Source organism: Cervus elaphus, chromosome 25, assembly GCF_910594005.1.
Source record: "Cervus elaphus chromosome 25, mCerEla1.1, whole genome shotgun sequence".
Lineage (NCBI taxonomy): Eukaryota > Metazoa > Chordata > Mammalia > Artiodactyla > Cervidae > Cervus > Cervus elaphus.
The window spans coordinates 52,038,901-52,063,172 of record NC_057839.1 but is presented as its reverse complement, the minus strand read 5'-3'; the positions used below and the strand labels follow the sequence as shown (position 1 = coordinate 52,063,172).

The following is a 24,272-nucleotide window of genomic DNA, read 5'->3' as shown; positions in this document are numbered from 1 at the left end:
GTGATGAAGGTGCCAACTTTATATCATCCTAAATCATTCATTCAAGTCGGCCTCAGAAATGGAAAGAGGGAAAATAGGTCTGATCATCGCAGCTAAATTTGACAAACTGTCACCTATACTCTATTATTATGCTACATAATCTCACAAAACTTCTGAAAAATGTCTTCTGCCTATTAGCATTTTAAACGGCTTTGTGGCCATCTTACTCTCATTTTGGAGCTAGAGATGTTTCATTATCCTCAATTAAAACTCTCTCAGAAGCAAGATTGGCAAGTGTTTATTTATATATTTTTCTTAGAGGCAACACGGGAGACATGGATTTTGTAAAGCAGGCAGGGTGCTGTTCTGCGCGGCACTGAGAGGCAATGCTGGTTTGGAATATTCTCCTAATGTGAAGTTAGCCCCATTAAAACATAAACCATAATTGTGGAAAGCAATTTGCTCAGTAGCAGAGAACTAACAGGATTTCTTATTGTCGTTCAATAACAAGGGAGCATGGAGATGCAATGCTGAAAAAGCTCCCCGTACTCTTTTAATTTTGTTGAAATGTAATTTTCTTCTGTGAAACCAATGTGAAAAGTTGAAATCGTTTCTATTACACTCAGAAGCAAGATGCATATACATTTCATGCAAATTAACATTTTCCAACTTCAATAAGCGCCAACATTCTCTCATTCACACATTCCAAAATGTGAATTAATAAAAAGTTAAGCCTATGACACTGAGAACAGTGTAAGCATATCCACAGTTTAGTTACAAGTTGATGTACTTAAAGTTCTAATGAGTTGTATCATACTTTATACACTGCTTCCCTTGCTCTAACATTCTTTTTGAACACTGGTAGTCGTTCAATAAAAATTTTATACCAAGTTTGATAAATATTAACAATAAATATATATAAAGTCAATAGCACCATTAATATAATTCTTCCTGTCTAATAAGTTCAATATCAATAAGAGCATGTGACTATATCAGGTGCTGAGATATTATACATCAGATACTACTAGAGTCAAAATCAATGGTGTCAATCAGGGAATCTATTATTATACTATTAATACTTATAACAGTAGATATTTCATCCATATAATTCTATTTCTTTGATTAGGCATGAATCAAATAAATGTTAGAAGCTATAAATGATTTTAAGGAATTTATAGAAACATTTATATATTTAAAATGTGTTGCTCGCTCATCTCTTTTTATGGCCCCATCTAACAAGCACAAGACAAGCTTTATAAAATTTTTCTTTTTTTCTATGTTTAATGGGAGCACCGTGTGGAGAGATAAGCAATGCTTTGCAACCCATAGTCCACTCAGAGGATAAACAACGCCTTCAGAACACACACGCCTCCTTTACCAATCTGCCTCTGCCCCATGTGTTAACTCACTGCATGGGCTCACATGAGCTTTTCTAAGGCTTTTTCACTTCGCAGCTGGTGAGTTGACACTTTTCATCACTTCACCTCTTGGCAACAGATGCCTCTTACTTCAGCACAGATGCAGAATATCCACCCATCTCTAACAGTAGCCTTGTATTCTGACTAATTGGGCCAGCAGAGTCATAATTAAGATTTGAATAATTAGATAATGGATATGATTACCTCTGTAATTAATCCTCATATTGAGTCATCGTGATCTGTCTTGGATGATGACCACTGGTCTATATTTAATTTGATCTGAGATCATTAGTTTTAAAAGCAAAGCATTGCTACATATATACCTCACCTCTCTCCCAGAATGAATGTATTCTTTAAAAATATGACACTGTGTACAGATACATAGTTTTCATTTTTCAAGTAGATTTTATAGGAATTTGTTGGATGATGAGTAATTGTTTTAATTCAATTCATACCAACATTTTTTTAAAGGATATCACTTTGGTTGCTTCATTGTGTTGTATGACCATATTTTTAAAAAGTGGATTTTTTTCCTTTCTCACCAAGTTGGTGGTATGATAAAAACTCATATGTAAAAACAAATTGGGAGGAAGGAGAGGGTGAGATGAATGGAGAGAGTAGCATGGAAGCATGCTACTATCATATGTAAAACAGCCAATGGAAATTTGCTGTATCACTCAGGGAACTCAAACTGGGGCTCTGTAACAATCTAGAGGGATGGGAAAAGGTGGTAGGTAGGAGGGAGGTTAAAGAGGGAGGGGACATATGTAAATCTAAGGCTAATTCATGTTGCTGTATGGCTAAAATCAAATCAATATTGTAAAGCAATTATCTTCCAATTAAAAAAAAACACAAGGATGATGCCCTCTTCTCTCTCTTGTCTACAGAGAGCTATGAGGGTTAGTATTTCTTATGATTTGGCCTTAAGGCCCTTCCCTAATCTTTCTCCACAATCTATCCACATCTGTGATTTCCAAAATGTCACGTGATAGAAATCTGGTGCTAGAAGTCACGTAAAATCAACAATTCCTAGCAGACCTGTTAGGTCTCTCCTCTCTGCTGATCCCTCATGGAAGCTGGTCCATCTTGATCCATCACTTTCTCAGGGAAAGATCCCACCAGCTCTGAAAATCAGTGTTTATGCTCACTCTTCATACCTCTTCCTTCTGTAACCATTACACTCCAATCCATCATCAAATAACGTTGACTTTTCTTGCCAAACATTTTTTCAAATCTACCCATTTCTCTCCATCATCGCAAAGTGGTGGACTCCCGGTATATTTCTTAAGTAACATGATAATTTGCCTTCTCCCTTTCTGCCTGTTTCCAAATCTCATTCTCCAAAATTGTCACAGCTTCTGCTCGCAGGGCTGCACAGCTCCATCTCTGTTTGGACCACCCTGGTTTCTCTCGGTCCTTTGATTATAGCAACATCCCACCTACTGTTGCATGAACTCCTCCATTAGCCTGACACAGTCTTCCTTTCCTCTCCTCTGGTGAACTGCACGTCCTTCTCTCTCAGTTCAAACATCCTTTCTTCTAAGAAAACACCCTTTAGCTCTCTATACCACACTGGCCCTTACTTTCTACAATCTCATAGCACCATGCACATCTCTTTTAGGGCACTGTCCACACTTGTATCTATACATTTTCTTGGTGATTATTTTAGTTTATAGTTACACTGGATCTAGCCTGGTGTTTGACACACAAGAGACAGTCCACTATTAAATCAATGAATCATAAGATGGTTCAAAATCTTCTGGTTCAAAAACATAAGGTTCAAAATGTGTAATTAGCAACTAAAGGATGAGAAAGGTCGCAGAAGTCAACAGTCTTTAAAGAATATATTTCTTCATATATGTGCTCATGTATTACAAAATTTGTACCCAAGTATTAATACATGGCAAACAGGTACAGGACACCAAGTTTACAAACAAACTTAAAATATACTCTGAGCCTGCATAGCATTTGTAATCTATCAGGTAACGCAAATCTGTCGAGCGGAAATTAGGAAGCAATATGCAAAAGCAGTAAAGTACATGCATATCTCCTTTGTTTGCGCTTCACAGATATTGAGTTTTTTGTTGTTGTTATCATTTTCACAAATTGAGGGTTTGTGGGTAACCATGCATCAAGCATGCTTCATCAAGCACCAGGGCTTCCCTAGTGGCTCAGAGGGTAAAGCGTTTGTCTACAATGCGGGAGACCTGGGTTTGATCCCTGGATTGGGAGAAGGAAATGGCAACCCACTCCAGTACTCTTGCCTAGAAAATCCCATGGATGGAGGAGCTTGGTGCAGGCTACTGTCCATAGGGTCGGAAAGAGTCTGGCACGACTGAGCGACTTCACTTTCATGCATCAAGCAAGTCTGTCAGCACCATTTGTCCAACAGCACTGCTCACTTCATGTCTTTGTGTCACATTTCAATAATTCTCACAGCATTTCAAACTTTTTCATTATTATTACACTTGTTGGGTTGATCTGTGATCAGTGATCTTTGATGTTCCTACTGCAAAAACATTACAACTCACTGAAGGCTCAGTTAATGCTTAGCATTTTTTTGAACAATAACTTGAAATTAAGGTATGTGAATTGCTTTTTAGATGTGACACCATCGCATACTTAACAGACTACAGAATAGTAGAATTGTATAAACATAACTTAAAATGCATTGGGGAATAAAAAACTTTGTGGGACTTGCTTTATTGAGATATTTCCTTTGCTATAGTTGTCTAGAACCAAACCTGAAATATTTCTGAGGTATCCTGCAGATAATCAATTAGGCTGATGGCTGGAGATCAAAGAGCATTCTGGAGAAAGTGATGCTAGTGTTGAGTTGGAAGAGAGAATAGGAAATAGAAAAGTTTTGGAGGAGCATACGGATAATGTGGAAAAGTGCAGGTGGATTTTAAGCACTGAGGACAGCATGGACAGATGGGATCAAGGGCCAAAATGTTGCTAGGGGCACTTGTCTGCAAGCGGGCACATACATGCATACATATACGTGTATGTAACAGCCAGTTATTCACAGAGACTAAAGGGGTGATGCCCAGGAAAGGAATAGCAAGAGACACGGGAGGGGGGAGGAATTGGGAGTCTGTCCTATCTCCATGTCAGGAAGACCAGAGCTGATTTTGTAGATAACAGACCACTAGTGGAGGCTTGATGCAGAAAAGCAATGAGGTTGACTTTGTACTTTACACAGATCACGACTAGAGGGACTGGCATGAAAGAGAATGCAAGCCAGTGCATGGAAGAGGAAGTTGAGTCTTGGCAAGAATGAGCGCCTGAATCTAAGGGAAAAACAGCAAATGTGCAAAACACAGTTACCACAGTGAAGACAAAACTGAGAACATGGTAGGGAGGGAATGTGGAGGAACGTGATCACAGTTTAGGAAGACGTTCAGGTTGTAAAAATGCAAGTTTAACACATATATTTCATCTTATCTAACTTGCATATTAGTGTTCAATATAAACCTGTTGTTTTGAATATTAAATGTTCATACCAGTTTGTATGAATGTAAAATCTAATGTGAACAAAACATCTTAAAACTTCCCAAATTTAAGCTTAACGTTTCTATGAGAAAACATATTCAGAATTCCAACCAGGAGCATACAGAAATGTAACTGGGTAACTGGTTGAAACTAGATTCCAAAGAAACGTTTTTTGAAGTTGTAAATACTAGATGATGGCGAAACTCCTATTTTCTTTATGTTTTCAACAACATATATGTACATATGCCTTCTTTTTGCAGGTTGCTTTCCTAGCCATTGAGGATTATCTATAGATGCATAAGCGACCATTGGGATAGAGTTCCACATTGTCTGAATGCTATCTGATTTTTAAAAATTATTTATTTTTGAAAATTGGAGTATAATTGCTTTACAATGTTGTGCTTAGTTTCTGCTGCACAAGAAATTTAATCAGTTATACATATTCATACATCCCCTCCCTCTTGAAACTGCCTCCCACCGACCCATCACACTCTTCTAGGTCATCACAGAGCACCAAGCTGAGTTACCTGTGCTATACAAGAGCTTCCCACTAGCTACTATTTCACACATGGTAGTGTATATCTATTAATGCTACTCATTTTTTTTAATATATACACTAGAAGAAGAAGGTAATTGTTCTATTTTTATTAGTGATTAGAGATAGATTTTTTTCAGGTAGGTTCTTGCTTCTTTGAATTTTTTTTTTTTGTATGTATATACATGTATTTAACCTGCTGAATTTAATAGGTGCATTCTTGAGTAGATCTATGTTTTTGTGAGTGTTCATGTAGCTATTTTCTGGGATCAAAGATCCAAGAGGATTGCTGAATGACCAGCAAACTCCACTGCACACTTTGACTGCAGAAAAGAATGAATATGAAATTGGTTTGGCCCAATTCAACCATGACATCCTGCACAAGGTATCATTTAAGAATGACTAACATAGATGCAATTGATGTAGGACTGTTTTCTTCTCATTTTTTTCTATATAGAATAGTTTGATGGGAGGAAGCAAAGAAGGAACTTTTTTTTTTTAATTGAAATGAGCGGACATTCTCACAGATTTCCATTAGAATTTGGAGATGAGAAGGTGGGTTCCAAAATGAAAGCCCAGGGTGGAGTCTGGAGGTCTGTCTGTGTTGCTTCACTGCAGCTGGGTCCAAGCCTCTGTGAGGGAAGAGGTAGTGGAATATAGTCCAGTAGTGAGAAGAGAGCTGACTCCTGGTTGATGACAAGTAAGGGTTCACAGAGATGAAACATTCAGGGTCCAGCCCTATGGCCTTCAGAGCGGACAGCTTGTGTGGCTCCTGGTTTATATCTTCTGCCTCCTACTCCTTTCCACTGTGTCTTTACTCTATGAAAACCGTGCTACTTGGTCTACATGCTCTGTGTGACCTTAGTGACTAGCCTGACCTCACGCTGTAAGTATGAAGCAATAAAGGAAGGACTGTGCTTTTCCTACATCTTCACTTCTGTGAGCAATGAGACCCAGACAGAGGACAGTGTTGCCCAGAGAAGTTGTGATTCCCCAGGAGACTTCAGCACAATGACCTCCTCAGGAAGAAGGCAGGAGGTCAGAGAGGGAAATGAGAGAGTCTTGTTTTGAGAGCCCGGGCCAGCACCTTGGGAGCTTTCACCAACAACTAGGGAAGACTTTGAGTGTCTGAGGTGCAGGAATTAAGGCAGTACTATCATAAAGGTGGTACTTGATGAAAATATGATCCTATTATATTATATTATATATTATTATATTATATTATATTATATTTGCTTACATATGACCCTTACATATTTGCTTTTTCATAGGTGTCTATCAAAGCTAGTTTTCCATTCACTGGGTAAACAGTGGCTTTCTTAGCTTGAAATTATTACAGACCCCAGAAATCAAGGTTGTATCTAGGACACTGATAACTCTAAAATCTGGAGAGGTTGAAATAATCCATGGGGAATGCCAGTGAAATATGGGGACCTGGGCCACCCAGTTAATGTAATTATAGCTGATATCCACAGTGGCAGGGTGTTTGCTATATGTCAGGTGCATTGCTAAGCACATTTACTATGGCATCTCATTGTATAGCAATGCTTGAGGTCATGAATATTACCTGAATTATGCTTGAGAAGGATACCAGGCCCTTAAAAAGTGAAGAAAATTCCCTAAATCTATATAGATCATGGTCAGATCAAAATTTCAATCTGCTGAACTGAAAAATGTATTCTTTTTAATCATTATTACATCACTACCCTTTTTAGATATACTTTGAAATCCTAGATATGCTTTCTGGTGATCTCTTTAAGCTTGGGAAGGCAAAGAAAAACAAAAACAAAAACAATTATTATTGTTTTCTTTGAACAATAGCTACTTATCAGGTATTATGATAGGCATTTTCTTACATTTTGTCTTATTATCAAAACAATCAGTGATGAGATACAAACTGCATATTTTATACATTTTAAACACCAAAAAGCAAAGAACCCTCTCATTCTTACTCTAGTGCCACTAAATTTGTTTGTTAGGAGGATATCTTTTCCTTCCATAAACCTCCCTACTCTGCTTGTTTCTTACCTTTACTTTTTTTTTTTTTTTTACTTTTTAATTCCTGAATTTAGTTCAGTATGAGGGAATAAAAGCCTTGGGGTAAGATGCTGGCTCTTTTTCCTGTACAGTATCTCTCTCTCATACTTACACGCACCCACCCAATCACATTTTCTCAGTTAACCTGATGACTTCCCAGTGGCTCCAGTGGTAAAGAATCCGCCTGCCAACGCAGGAGACACAAGAGTCGTGGGTTCAATCCCTGGGTCGGGAACATCCTCTGGAGGAGGGCATGGCAACTCACTCCAGTATTCTTGCCCGGAAAATTCCAGGGACAGGGGAGTCTGATGGGCTATAGTCCATTGGGCCACAAAGAGTTGGACACAACAGAGTGACTGAGCACAAAACATATACAATCCTGTTGATAATAATAAAAAAGGAGTATACATTCTTGTTGATAAGATTTAACTCTAGAGGTCTGGATGGAATTAAAAAAGAACATAATAACATGCTACATGTTTCTTTGCATGTTATATTACAGATGTCCTGTGGAAATAGTGTATGTGCATGTATGTGTTTATATATATACATTTACATATATATATAGAGGGAGAGAATATATATTTATATATAGGTGTGTATATGAATGAATAAAAGTTCACATATGCATACATGTGTATCATGCATGTGTACATATGCATATACACTTATATATATACACACATATATATTTTACATATCTATGTATAATATATATACCTTATTGATTTTGAAGAAAAGTTAGAATTTTCTGTATAGTTATCGATACTGCTACATTTCAGGTAGTACCTTGTAAGCAGGTCACATATATTAATCACTTGAATTTACCTCAAAGAGTTGGAAGAACTTGGACTTCCCTCGTGGCTCAGTGGTAAAGAATTGACCTGCAATACAGGACCCACAGGAGACTTGGGTTCAATCCCTGGGTCAGGAAGATCCCCTGGAGAAGGAAATGGCAACCCACTCCAGTACTCTTGCCTGGAGAATCTCACGGACTGAGGAGCCTGGCAGGCTGCAGTCCATGGGGTTGCAGAGTCAGACACGACTGAAGTGACTGAGCCCGCAGACACAGGTGGAAGAACTTAGCTTTCACACCCACTTACATATTCCTATAAAGATGGATATCTGAAAATGGAATAAGGGAATTTACTCCAACATGCAAATCAGTCCTCAAATGATTCCTGAAGCATCTTCAGCCTAGTTTAGACTTCTCTGTTTTTGTCACTTCCTCTCTTCCTCAGTGTCAAGTACCTTTGAATTTGGGAGGCATGGTTGTTCCCGGCTGGGTCTTCTCTCCCGTTGATTATCTCAGGCAATAGACCTTTCCTCTTCTCACCAATACTTAGTGTTCCGAGTGGATTTGTCTCATTTTCTCAAGGCCAATCAGATAAAAACATACCATGATGAGACACTGATTAGCAAGAAACTGCTAGTTGCATGTATAACTCAAGGGCCTTTAATATTGCAGTGTAAAAGTGGAAATAACCTTGGGAAATGTATTTTTCATCAGAGAGCTCAAGGCAGAGGATTTGGAAGAGAAGTAGCTTCCAGTAGTGTTAACTTATATTCTGTTTGGGCGACTCTTTTGTTTCATTCTAAATTGTTTTTTATTGCTTCTTATGAAAGCATGTACTGGTAAAGCATCCTTATTTCAAGGTCCTCATCTAAAATGTGATGTTATTAGCACTTTTTCCTAAGATACATCTGTCCAGTTAAAAGTTTGAGGTGGTTATTTCATTTGTGCCTCAAACTCTCCCAATATAACCTCCTCTTACACAAAATCATTATCTTTAAATTTTATATAATATCAAAACAAGTATGGGATTTCTGGTTTAAACATTTATATGCATCTTACAGAAAATTCTTAACATGCTTCTTCATTTTGTTTTGTATCTGGGTGAAATCAGTTTGAGACCTCTAGAAGATTTTGCATGGTGATCTTCACTTGCAAATTGGTGGGACAAAATCCATTATGATAATAAAAATAACCTAATAGCATAAGTGTTATTTTCTTCACAATAAAAATCTGTCAATATTATTTGAAAAGAAAAGAAACAAGTTATTTATAATTACAACAAAGTTCTTAGCTAACCATGTGGCATATATAATTTTTAATTATTTAAAAATCATACCACAAGTGCCTGTCTATCTCTCTACCCATGTAGCTGCCATTCATATCCAGATGGCCATTTCCAGACTTCAGACCCCTACCTTTTTCACCTCTTGTCAGTCAAGCCCCTTTCAAAAAGCATTCATAATGTTGCCTAAGTGAATAATGCTATGACAGTTTTATTCTTTCATTGTACTTTCATTCTATATAATTACCAAAAATGTTGAAACTAGACTTCAAATTCATTTTACACACCAAATGATCTTTTATGAACATGATATAGAGATGATTATTGCATAATCTGGCAATTTATCTATTAGGAAATGTTGGAAACAGGCATTTTTGACATTCTTAAATATTTTTATTTTTATGGCAAATAACGAATGCCAAAAGAGCAGAATGCCTAACAAACTGTGTCTGCTATTTAAATTATATCCAGCAACCTAAATGCTAAGCTCCTTACATCTGCCTGTGTTGTTATGTTTTTGTCAGATTTAGATTAGTAGCTCCAGGACCTAGGAAAATCCTATTTTTTAAATTACTATTTCACTTCAACATTTCTGCTATATTTAGCAAGTAGTTTACACACAAACTCAAGGCTGATGTGAAGGTATGCTTGTACTGTCATAGACAATGGCTCTATATGGACAAAAATGCTTTTAATCCTGGAGTTTCCTCTTGGAAAGCCAAGCCTATGAAATATTTCAGTGAGTATAATATTGGCAGGGTCACCGTTCTTTTCAACTTCAAGATTTTGAAATGTTTACCAACCTTGACAAGTTTTATTATTTATCTATTTATTTGGTAAAGCAAGCAAAAGGAAAAGGGGGTCTACTTTTTGTATCTGGTGTGGCTCAGAGGAAAGAGAGTGCATGGTCTCTCAAGAGCTCCATGCTATACCCTGAGAAAACTATAATTGAAAGAGAGGTATGTACCCCAATGTTCATTGCAGCACTTTTTACAATAGATAGGACATGGGAGCAACATAGATGTCCATTGACAGATGAATGGATACAGAACTGTGGTGTATATATATACAATGGAATATTATTCAGTTATAAAGAACACACTTGAGTTGGTCTTAATGAGGAGGATGAATCTAGAGCCTATTGTGCAGAGTGAAGTAAGTCAGAAAGAGAAAGACAAATATTGTATTTCAACATAAGTGTATGGAATCTAGAAAGGTGGCACTGATGAATGTATTTGCATGGCAGCAATGGAGATGCAGACACAGAGAACAGATTTATGGAAATAGCAGGGGAATAAGAGGGTGGGACAAATTGAGAGAGCAGCATGGACATCATACACATCACCATCTGTAAAATAGATAGCCACTAGGAGTTTGGTGTATGACATAGGGAACTCAACCCAGTGCTTTGTGACAACCTAGAGGGTGGGATGGGAAGGGAGATGAGAGGGAGGAGACATAGGTATACCTGTGTCTGATTCATGTTGATGTATGGCAGAAAACAACACAATATTGTAAAGCAATAATCCTCCAATTAAAAACAACAACAACAACAGTATAATAATCTCTAAAAATAAAAGAACTCTATCAAAAAAAAAAAATACAGAAAGAACCCCATGCTGCAATGTGTTCAAAAGGGGACAAGGGATAATTGCAGAACCTAGACACAAATTGTGTAGGAAGCACTATAATACCAAGGATGCAGCATTTGGGCCCCATCGATAATTCATTGTCTTTTCACATGGAAGAGAATTTTACCTTGCTTATTGACTGACACCTACTTTTCAGAAGCAGCTGAAAGTGGTTTAAAAGCTAATATTTGATTTACATGGTTCTAAGGTATGGCCACCCACTCCAGTATTCTTGTCTGGAGAACCCCAGGGACGGGGGAGCCTGGTGGGCTGCCGTCTATGGGGTCACACAGAGTCGGGCGTGACTGAAGCGACTTAGCAGCAGCAGCAGCAGCAAGGTATGGGTACAGAATTTACCTATGAGGACAGAATTCTGCTTAAACTAGGGGAAATTTTCCCAGTTCAATTCCTCCAAAGGTTGAATGAGTTACTTAAGGAAGCAAACTATTTTAACTTTCTAGCTTCTCCTGAAAGAAGAATCACCAAACTTCTTGAGCAGGATGCTACAATGGACACGCAAACAAAAGACAGGGAAGAGGCTCTATGTCACAGGTCATAAAGAGGATGAGAGGTATATGACACGAGAGTGTAAAAAGTGAACTAAGAAAGTACTGGAAGAGAGGGGGACTGTGAAAGGGTTGGTAGCTTCATAAGTTAGTATATTGTTCAAGAACACTTGTAACACGCCATTAGGCCATCATTACACAGTAAGCTTTGTTTCTCCAAAGGAATCACTATGACACTTCTATTAGTTGCTAAGTTTGTGTTGTCTGTGCTCACTCTTTGCTGCCTAAAGATGTGGTGATGTTCTCCTCTCCCCATGTCTGCAGACCACAGCATAATTGGGTCTGCTCTTTTTCTAAAATATCAGAAAAACAAAATAACATAGCATCCAGTAGAGAAAAAAAAATTCTGATGTCTAATTATATGTTTGAGTAGATATGGAATCATGGATATTATATTTTCTGACAAGGAATATTTCTCTATTATTTTAATATGATATTCCTCCTTAGACACTAGTAACAATATTCATCTTGGTGTTATGTTTCTCTCTGCCTTTGAGATGTTTGCCTTCGGGGCCACTGATTAAAAAAAAATTATATTTGGTAAATCTGCATTAGGAATCACTTCTTTCACTGACAAGATATTTAAAATGTCATTTATGCCTTGTGAAGGCTTTTAGAAAAATCCAGAGACCTAGACCCAGATGACCCAAACTGTGTTTCTGCAAGGACTGCAATTTCCTTTTGAGGATTATGGTTCCAGGGAAGATTGCTTCTAAATATCTGTGAGAGAAATACTTTCCAGGATTAATGCTGTTGTTTACTCTATATTGATTTTCATAGCATCTCACCTCATCTCATATAAAGGACAAGCAATAAAGCACAGTTTAATTATGGTAATATTAAACATAACAGTGAAATCATTCCTTAAACATGTGAGATCAAAGTGTATCTTCAGGATGTGCTTTTTGACAACTGATTCTCAAGTATAGTCAATTTCTATTGTTTGTTCTACCAGTCATTTTCTTTTAAAGATCAAAAAGCCTAAGAATAAGAATTAGAGTAGTTCCCCTGCCCCCAAACATCATCTAGTTATGAAACAAGAATGTAAGAGTAGTCCTTTGAAGAGAATGGACTTTTGAGTTGAAATATGCATGTTCATTGATTACAAGTGGATGAGAAATGTCACCAAGTTATTACACAGAAAGGCGCTGATTGAAAATAGGTGACCTTTACCAAACGTGTGTGAACAACTTTTACTATTCATTAAAGTGTAAGATATCTTCATAGTCCATAAGATGTATGAAACATATTAAATAATATCAGTGGTTACTGGCATGGCAAATTTTTTAATTAATCAAGTTGTGACTCTACATTAGTGTTTTTTGACATTTCATAAAGGTGACATGGAGGTGCAAACTTCTTTTCACAGTGGCAGAAACTTAACTACCCAAGTGGAAGGAAGAAACTTATGAATAAACTATTGTTCTTGAATTCAGAGAATTATATTACCTGTCCTTGTTTACAAAGAATTTACATATGTTTGTATCTGTCACCAGGAATACAATAGTGAATAAAACTCACATAGAGCTTGCCATCAAAGAGTTTGGAATTTTACATTATTCAATGGGGTAATGAGTTCTGGGATTGGAGTAGAAGGGGAATAAAGTTCACTACAGAAAATGGAGGAGGAGCACTTTTCTATACAAGTAGGGGCCAAAAACTATTTGGATGAAGTGACATCTTGTACTTTTCAGGTCAAGAGATCTAGCCAGGCAAAAAGCTAACAATATGATGGGTGGTGGACATGAAATCTCAGGAATAAGGAATCAAAGGTGGCTGGAAAACAGGCTGCTAGGAGTTAGGTGAGACTGAAGATTTGCAGCACCCAGAACATCCATAAAAATGGATGTTTCATGAAGGGTGGGATGATATCCTAAAAGAGAGGGGATATTCCAAGGGAAATCTTATTCTTTTATTTTTTTTTTATAGGCTCTTTTTTTTTTTTTTTTTTTGTCATTGTTTGCTTTTTTTATTTGAAGGGAAAGAAAGTGAAAGTTGCTTAGGCATGTCCAACTCTTTGTGACCCCAGGGACTATACAGCCCATGGAATTCTCCAGGCCAGAATACTGGAGTGGGTAGCCTATCCCTTCTCCAGGGGATCTTCCCAACTCAGGGATCGAACCTAGGTCTCCCACATTGCAGGTGGGTTCTTTACCAGCTGAGCCACAAGGGAAGCCCTTTTTATTTAAACCTACTTTTAATTGGAGGGTAATGGTTTTATAATATTGTGCTGGTTTCTTCTGTATATCAACATGAATCAGCCATAGATATAACATATCCCCTCCTCCTTGAATCTCCCTCGCACTTCCCACCCCATCCCACCCCTCACCCCTCTAGGTGGTCAAGAGCAATTGATTTGGGTTCCCTGAGTCATATAGTAAATTTCCACTGACTATCTAATTTCACACATGGTAATATACATATTCCCATGCTACTTTCTCACTTTGTTCCACCCTCTCCTTCCTCCAAAGGAAATATTTAACTCAGAAGTCATGTGGTCAAGACTGTCTTAGAGAGGTCAGTCTTCTGGGATTAGGGAGCATTACTGTGTAAAAAGAGTTTAACACACAGATCATAAGCTAGGAATAGATGATGGAGGTGTGAACTGTGGGGAGGCAAGGATGAAAATCCAAGCGAGAGAGATTTAAAGAGCAAGATTGAAAGCACCAGATGTTCGTTGAATACGTAAGATGTGAAGGCAAAGATGAGAGCTGGATTTCTAACTTGGCCTACTGAGTAGGTTGGAGTATCATTTGCTGAGCTATTACAGACAGAATAGTACGATGGGAAGATGCAGTGAGCCCTTCTTCTTTTCCCACCTTCTTTTCTTCCTCCACATCCTGCTTCCTTTCTTTCTTTCCCTTAACATACCATAACCAGCTATATGATAGATACTTATCTAGATGCTGAGGCTTAAGAAGTGAATAAAACAAGGCTTCTATCTTCATAGAGTTTATGGCTCCAACTGGAGAAACTACCACCGGACAATAAGTGGTAACTACCAGACTAACAATAAGGGGAAAGAAATAAAAAGGATGATTTGGGGTGTAATGGTAAGACAAAAACTGTGAGTAAAGGACACCTGCTATTTAATTTTAGCTACAGTTAACAATAACAACAGAAAGTAGTACACAAAATAAGCAGCCTCTGCTGGAGTAATACCTAGAATTCTACCCATGGATTGAAAGGGTTAACACACTAGCCTCCTAAGAGTGTCAGGGTTATTAAATTTAAATAGCACAATTTGAATTTGATTGCCCTGCAAGTGTCCAGACAAGAATGGAGGTTTTTCTATTAGGTCACAGCCAGAGGTAGGAGAGTGTAAATTCTACTCAATGTCAAAATAAGCAGGTATGGTCATTCATAAACCCTGCCATTTACCCTAAACTCAGGAAGTGAAATAAATTTGCTCACCTAATCCTGCAAAACAGAGTCTCTGAATGTCACATATGGATATATCCTTGGCCAATTTCATGCTCATTCAACCTCTGGTTTGGTTTCAAGTCCTGCTTGTGAGCGTTTACAAACCCTTGGTATAACATTTTAGGAGTATCTTATTCTCTCTTCCTTCAGCCCACCAAATCTAATTTTCTTCCTGATATATTTTTGTTTTAATTATATATATACATTATATATATATATATATACACACACACACACATATATTCATTTTGAAGTAGTGAAAATATAATGCAAAATTCAGAATAAAGCATCAAGAAATCTGTCTCTCCCATTCTCAAAATTCTTAAATGAGCTCCCATTATTCCTGGGTTGAGGTTCAAACACTTAACATAGACAAATGTGAAGCTGCCTCTTCTTACACATACAGCGCTTCATCATAACATTATGTCAAACTAACGTGGTTGTGGAGAGGCTCAGGAATTTTGTGTGTCTTCTGAACATAGTGTCACGCCCAGTAGTAGCTTATAACCCTTCCCCTTCTGTCTTAATTCCAGCTATCCTTTCATTTACAACTCAGGAAACTTCTAAGTTTTCCATGGCCACTCCAAGTTAAGTCAGGAGCTCTCTCTGGGCTTGAATAACATCCTCTACATATCTTTCATGATCACATACCAGAGTGTATTATAACTGGTCTTTCTCTTGTCTGCTCCCTGCTACCAACAGGAAGAGTATGCTATTCAGAGGAATTAGGACTTGTCAGTATGTGTCCATAGTAGCTAGCAGAGTACCTGATACCTAAGAGGTACACACTAAATAAGTACATTAAGTGAATGAATGGAAGACTTTTGGGAAATGTGCTTGAATCTTACCCAGTCTTTAGAAAAAGCAAAACTCTCATTATTTAAGTAGTTGCCTTAATCACAACATACAACCCATATAACAGGTTAGTTTGGAATATCCATTCACTTTTTGTTCAATAGATATTTTCTGAAAATGTACTCTATGGCAGGCTCTATTTTGGGCACTGGGAAGCAGCTATAAATACAAGAAAACAACAACAACAAAAATCCCTGCCCTCATGCAGCTTACATTCTAATATCTAATGAGGGGCAGGGAGCCAAAAAAAAAAAAAACAAATAAATTTAAAAGTTTACATTTACTGAAATGCTAGGCATTCTATAAGAAAACAATATAGAAGAATAATAGGGAAAAATATGGGCAGGTTTTCAATTTTAATAATATTAATATAAGTTATCCAAAATTTGTGTCCATACTAATAAAATATATTTCCCTTTGTCTTTTGTAGATTTGAGCAAGAACAAAGAAATTTGGCAGTTGGGAATAAAAAGAGATAAAAGGTTAAATAGGCGAGAGAGCTGTATCCTTGCCATTTACTTTTGGGAGAGAAGAAAAATTGAAGTGACAAATAAGGAAGCTTTAGGACTGCATTCCTAAGATGAAGAGAACTGAAATGCTATTTGGGAAGTCAGCCTTTTGTGATGAGTTTGGAACCTTGGTATAGAGCTATCCTGGGTAGTGCTAAAGTCAAAAATTTCTACCCATTGAGAAGTGGAATTGGAAAAGCAATGATCACCCTATTCCTTCTGAACTGCAAAGAATGAAATACGTTAGTGATGCTTTGAATTAAATACTGTTAGCGTGTGTGTGCTAAGTTGCTTCAGTCATGACTGACTCTTGCAACCCTATGGACCATAGCAAGTATTAGCAAAGAATTAAGCATGTTAGCAACATGCTAGAAACACATAGCTTGGGACTTCACTGGTGGTCCAGTGGTTAAGAATCTGTTTTGCAATGCAGGGAACACCTCTGCTCGGGGAACTAAGATTCCCACATGCACAGAACAACAAAGTCCAGTCAACACAACTAGAGTCCATGTGTCGCAACTAAGATACAATGCAGCCAGATAAATAAATAGATATTAAACAGAAATATGCTGCTTTATAAAATATCCAATTACTTTATATCCAGAGTGAGTAAGTGGAAATAAACAATAAAGTAAAATGTTTCTCAAGTTTCATCCTTCTGTAATGAAAAGAGCTTCTTGAGAGTTTTATCAACCTTTATCTCAGGTAAACTGGGCTGTAAGTCATGTCCTATGTAGGCCCTTGAATACTCCAGAAGCACCCAAAGAGCAGTGTAGGGGAGAATTAGAGCAGCACTTATTGACCAGCTGCGTCAGTATTCCTGGGAGGTTGGTGGAAACGCAGAACCTGGGCTCCACTCCAGAACCTCTCAACAGGCTCAAGTCGGGAGCTGCTGTCCTGTAACAGCAATTCTCGACTTGTCTGCACATTAGAATAACCTGGGAGATTGTTTAAATCTCAGTGATTAGGCCACATTCCTATATATTTTGATATATTCAGAATAACCTGCATATATCTCAAAACTGTTTCCTGGGTCTTTTATCAGATCTACTAATCAGTACTCCAGGAATGAGACCCAGAGTCACTGACCCCTATGTATAACAAAATGTAAAGATATGTGGCTTGGAGGATGGAAAATGATGAATTCCCTTGCAGAAAATACATTTAATTTATTGGGATTACTTGAATCAACTTACAAAATATGAAGTACTTTTGCATATATGCATAGATGCATAAATGTTATTTGATAACTTTTCAACTTTATAACTAGATGACTTAAATTCCATAGCAAGAGACTTCCTCCGTGGTCCAGCGGTTAAGAATCCTCCCACTAATTCAGGGGACACAGGTTTGATGCTGGGTCTGGGAAGATTCCACATGCCACGGAGCAACAAAGCCCATGTGCTACAATTACTGAGATGGTGCTCTAGGGCCTATGATCTGCAACAAGAGAGGCCAGCGCAATGAGAAGCCTGTATGCCACAACTAGAGAGGGGCCCTTGCTTACTGCATCTAGAGGAGGCCCACATGCAGCAATAGAGACCCAGCACAGTGAAAAATATAAAATAATAAATTCCATAGCAAGATACAGATAAGCTAGTAGGCAAGAGAAAATGATAGGCTTGACCCTACCAGGAAATAGACTTTTAGATAGTCATCTTCAAAATATTTTACAAGTATTCTACAGAATATTTCTTATGCTCATAATCAAATCATATTACATACAAATTAGTTTCATGAATTTGCTTCTCTTTGACAGGGAGGCCTGGCATGCTGCGGTTCATGGGGTCGCAAAGAATCAGACACGACTGAGCGACTGAACTGAACTGAACTGAAACAAGCAGCCAGCATACTTTTTCTGTGAAAGACACAATAGTGAATAATTCCAACTTTGGACACACTACAATCTCTGTGTTCTCACCTATTCAAGCCTGTTTCTATAGCAAGTAAGCAGCCATTGACAAAATAGGCAGATTTATCTAAGCTATCTCCCAAATTGCTTTCTTTAAAACAACATCCACCTGTCTGTCTAAATGCAATAGAAGGAAAAAATATATATATGTTCCTAAAATTCAAATGTACTGATATTAGCAGTGTCAGGACACAGTTCTAGCTTCTGGCAAGGTCCAAGGGTGCATTTTTTTTAAGGAGAAAAAATGTCCCAAATTTTTCTTCTTGAAAGATAAGGTGAGGGACTAATAAGGTTTCTGGTCTATAATAATAATTATTACTTCCTGAGCATCTGAGCCACTGTAAATGTGTTGTATTAATAATCATTTCTATTTTACACAATGCTGCTATGGGATGGGTATTATCACTTGCTCCAGCTTAAAGTTCTTAAAATTAAAGTTGAGATACCCTAACTGACTTGTCCCAGAGCAAGCAAATGTGCTCAGTGGGATTTGACCCCAGGTAGTTGAACCTAGAACCTATACTTTCCACCACTACATATTTCTGACTTTTTCATTGTCTACTGAGACTATGAATATGTATGATGCTGGGCCAATTATAATCTTTTAGCTTGTAAGAAACACAGATGTGCTCAGCTTGAATTGGTTAATGGAACTGAAACTGCAGAGAAAAATGTGGAAAACAGGAAAAAGTCTCACCACGGCATGGCATGTCTGGAATACCACCCAGGATAACATAGCCTTACTGTGCTCCGCAGGGAGCACTCCTTCATTTTTGTGTTTAGTTGTTATAGTGAGTAAAAAAATGTTTGCCTTTTCATTGAGCTAAGGGAATTAACTTTTTTCTTGCCTACCAACTTCATGACTTCAGCTTATTCATAATTTCTGCAGACCATCATCTCCATGTTTCTCGACTTCTGCTCCTGCCCATCTACCACTGTTTAACCACACTGAATTTATATTTAAGGTCACTAAATCAGCTATGTGTTACATAACACATCCTTTATTGGCATGTTTATTTTGAAAGGTTACATGATAGCCATTGGCCACTCTGGAAATGGCTGTCATAGACCTTCATCTTTGGTCATATCTATAGTGGATATAGTGGAGTCTAGACATACAGCCATACTTTCTGGGTGGGAAGACCTCAGCATGGTGGTTGCTCTGCATAAAAAGTTCCTCTGAAATACTGCTTTTTATAGATCATGTCGATTCTTTTGGAATAGTAATAAAGGAGATTATCTATACACCTTGTCTTTCTGTTATTCATATACACCACTAAGATAAGCCAACAGCTTACCATAAAATCTAGAGAATGGAAAGTAAACTGCTGGTGGCTGGAGATTTTACATTTCTTGATCATGTTTCTAATCATTATTGAATCCATCCTTTGCAGTATCTTGTCAAATATTATCTGTTTAAGCATTTGAGAACATGTTAGAGCATAAGAAAGGATCATATTTTACAACTATGCAGCTTATCTAGCTTTCAGTACCATGCCAACATGTCTTTGGATATGACAGCTCATCATAAAAGATTTTTCAGGTCAATCCTAATTTTATAACATCTCTCACTTTTTGTCCTAGGTTGAATCAAATTTTGCTTTGGATAATATTGTCACAATATCAACATAATTAGCTTCAACAAATCTCTGTGTACATATGGAAAGGCTTATGTGAAGTCAGTAGTGCAAACAGACTCCTGAACATTTCAATCTATCTTTTTTTTAGTCCCCTTTTGAACACTCAATCCTGTTAACTTGTTTATTTTTTCTAATACTGTGAATTATTTTGCCATGAACATAACTTCTCCTTAACTTCCTTTTAATTGCATTTCAATATGAGAGTCATGGGCTTTATATCTCTACTCTTTATTTGATTTTATTCTGACAGTATGTCTACTTCTCTTGGAAAAATGTTTATATTGCAGATACTCAATTTCAGTACTGATTATCTCAATAGTAGAGTGCTTTTTCTGTCAATAGTAATCAGAACCAGCTTGATGCAAAGACTTGAGCATTAGCCTCTTTCAGTACCTAAAAGAACAAAGTATATGCTTCTTTCGAGCACTTGTGGCTATGGAGCTTGCAAACTCATTTATTTTGAGTAAGCCAAGAATTAAACTATTCTAAGGGTGATATAATTAAGCTTCACTATCTTAAAAATCATCTTAAAATATTCATGAGTATCACATTAAATGTTGGAAAAGGTCACCATGTATAAAGTGATGAAATGTATAGTGTAAAGAGCTTTAAATACCGCCTGACCTAAGTTTGAATCATAGCTTCCCCAGCCCAATCTCCCAGACTGCATCTCTCCAACTGGAAAATTGGGGTAAATAAATTGGCGTCAACCCATTTTGACCTGATGATGATATAATCATACACACAAAATTTATACCCCAAATCTTTGGCATTCAGGAGTCTGGTAGACACTGTCTCTCCCCATTGTCTTTTATTGAAAATATCACCTACCGAGGAACAGGTTATAAATCATAAGACAAGTTTTATAAAGTCTTAACAGATTTTTTGTTGTTGTTGTTAAAATTTTGAAACTGCCTATTCTAAGTGAGGCTATCCTATAAAGTGTTTTCTTATTTCATAGAAGGAATAAATTACCATGAAATGAATAAAAAAACAGGAGTCAGTATAAAACCTTGAGGTAGGGTGGAACCTGGAAAAAAGAAGTCTAATTCAAGCAGCAGATGCTACCCAACATAAACTACTCCTAGTTTTCAAATGTACCCAAGATTTTCTTAATTCTCTTTTAATGTGTTATCCAAATTAAAGCAAAAGCTACACTGATAAAATCCCTTTAATTTTTTTAAGTATATCTTTTAAAATAAAAACTACAACCACTTTCATGTTTTAAAATAAATATTTCATTACACACTAAGCACATCTTTCAAGGGTCATGTACATCGATAAAGTACATCTTGGGCTTCCCAGGTGGCTTGTGATAAAGAATCCACGTGCAATGAGGGAGACCTGCGTTTGATCCCTGGGTGGGGGAGATCTGCTGGAGAAGGAAATGACAACCCACTCCAGTATTCTTGCCTGGAAATGACAAGGGCAGAGAAGCCTGGAACTCTACAGTCCATGGGGTTGCATGAGTTGGGCATGACTTGTGTTTAGCTCTGTGTCAGATCTCAGTTATGTCTGACTCTGTGACCCCATGGACTGTAGCCCACCGAGGCTCCTCTGTCCATGGAATTTCCCAGGCAAGAATACTGGAGTCGGTTGCCATTTTGGACATGACTTAGCGGCTAACAACAACAAACAAGAAAAGTTCACTGGGTAGGATATCATATGGATTTTAAACTCGGCACAAAGAATAGTTCACAATACAGAGATGTTATCAGGCATGTATAAGTCTGTTACTAACAGATATGACCCTGTTTGGGTATTATTACCTCTTCCTGTCTATCAATGTTGCTTAAAGAAGATGCCAAAGACTCAATGAGAGCAACTAGTCAACACTTTTCGAGGTATCTTAAATCAGTTGAAAAACCACCTCCCTGGAGAAAAGAGAAGTCTTAGTGCAACAGAGGAAAATAAATAAATGTCTTCAGACCGGCTAAAAACATACAGACAACCAACAAGTACACATCAGTGCCTATGGGTGTCCTAAAAATATTTTATTCCTGTGGGGGAAGCTATAACATCAGCCTAAAAAGCTCTCTAGAGATTTTTTGGAAGGCTAGCCAATTAATATAAGCATTGTTTTGACATCTCTATAAAATGTCCCATCTCAGGATAGCCATAGGAGGAAGGCAGAAACAGCATTTCATGAAATATGAGTGCTCATTTTAAAAAGTGCATCTAAGATACCATTATAAATCTTTATACAAAAGCAACTAGATTTTACTTTATGCTTTAGCATAACAGATGCTATTGAAATTCAAACTGTGTAAGTATTATCTCATGACAATATACATTTGTATTTTAAATAATGTTTGTCTCATTGTTAGAAAATCATTTTGAACTATAAGTACTACATCATAACACGGTAAGTGGTTGCTATTACTAATTCACGTGGTTAGAGTGCTAAGCGATCAATTAGCCATACATAATTATAGGGATAAAATAATTTTATTTTTTGATTTCATAGGAATTTACATGATGTGGGACAAAACTATACTTACTATATTTACACATACAAAGTAAAATAGGAAAGAAAAAGTTCAGATAATTAAATCTAACTTTAAAAGAGTTTCTTCCATTCTCTCCAGATATTTTTTTAACAAGCTCATGAGAAAAAAGGATTTAAAAGAAATAATGCAAACTATCTTGTCTAAATTACCTAGAGAATTGCCTTAACTCATGTAAAACACAAGTTTAACCTTAGTTCTCTCTTGTTTGATAACAAAGTGCAACTTCAAACATAATAGTCAAGATATCAATAAACATATCAACTGAATACATTATTGAAGAATTCTCCCATCAAAAATAAGTATTTTAGAAAGAAATTTTTCTTTTTATTCATCTATCTCATAAAAATTCATCTCTCCTATAAAAACCATAAATCATATCAGTGGCATGATAATTCTTTTTGGTTCATTTCTCTTAACAGCTACATCAGAAACTTTATTTAAATTTTAATTGCTAAATGGACACTATTAAAATATTCAGGGATTTAGTCTTAAATCTTTCAACCCAAAGGGAGCTCAGGAACGTTGTTAAAGTAAAATGCTGCACAAAATCCCAACTCTCATTTGCAAATTTTCTTTCCATCTGATTTAACTTTGAAGCTTTTAGACTGAGAGCTTTTACCAGATGACATCAACAAAACACTTCAATCAAAATCAAGTTACCTTAGCGCCGCACAATTCTCTAGATTTCTTTTAAAAGGTAAAATGAGAAATTAACTCTCTTTTCATATTTCCCTTTATTTTTCTCTCGATGCAAGGCGGAATACTTAAGCTTTCCAAAGCAATTGTCCCGTAATATCATGATCCACAAACACCGGCTTTCATTCTAGGACACTTGCTTATAAACTAAGCCTTCTCTTGACATAAACAGTCACTTGCTGCAGTGCAGAATGCCAGTTTAGTCAGAACTTTCAATGCAGAAATTCAGCGCCATGCAGTCACTCAGATCAAGCGGCACTTACCTTAATTGAAATATTCACTTGAAGGAGGTGAGAAATCAGTCAAATCAACAGTGAACGGGGTGAGGAGAGCGAAGTTTTCAATCAACACCCTCGGAGTAGCTGCATGCTGGGCTCTTCCCGGTTTATGTTGAGCCCCTCACTGTCTAAGAGAACAAATGAAAAAAAAAAAGAAAAGAGAGAGAGAAGCTGAAATCCTCTGAGGTTCCAGTGAGTGAATGAGGACTAAGCGATGTTTCTGAACGGGGGAGCTCCTGGGTGAGTGTGATGTCTTCGGTGGCTCCCTAACTGCTGTGATAGGCTGCTGTCAGGTCCCCGGAGCTGGGCGATAATCATTGACCTGATTAGCAGGAAACACTCCCCGTGTGCCGGCTGCACACGCCGAGGGGTTAGTGGGTCTCCTGGGATCTGGAAAAGGCACCGGGCACACTTGGGAATCTCGTCGTTCCCAGCCTCGTGGATGAACTCCAACTCTGACCGTAATTTGCAAGGAGATTAACCACAGGGGTCAGCCGCGGAAGGGCTGAAATAAACGTGCTTTCTCCTGCTGTTCTGCCAGGCGCGTTCGTGGTAAAGAGCAGGTACAGTGAAACAATTAATCGACCGACAGAGCTGATGGGTAAGACAAGACGAAAGCTGAAAAATGTTCAAAGCGATGTGATAAAAGAGAGAGCTGGGCTTGTCTTTGCCCCGAGCCTGATACATACTTCAACCTTTGTCTAAGTAAA

General features: G+C 37.4%; 1 protein-coding gene across 1 annotated transcript in view; it reads right to left on the bottom strand.

The window, feature by feature from the left end:
- The window catches only part of CDH12 (cadherin 12), a 445,647-nt gene extending 421,957 nt beyond the window's left edge, over positions 1-23,690 (bottom strand). The window contains exon 1 of the mRNA XM_043887731.1: positions 23,548-23,690. The gene's annotated coding sequence lies outside the window, so the exon portion shown is untranslated. The remainder of the gene's footprint in view (positions 1-23,547) is intronic.
- Positions 23,691-24,272: the final 582 nt, after the last annotated feature.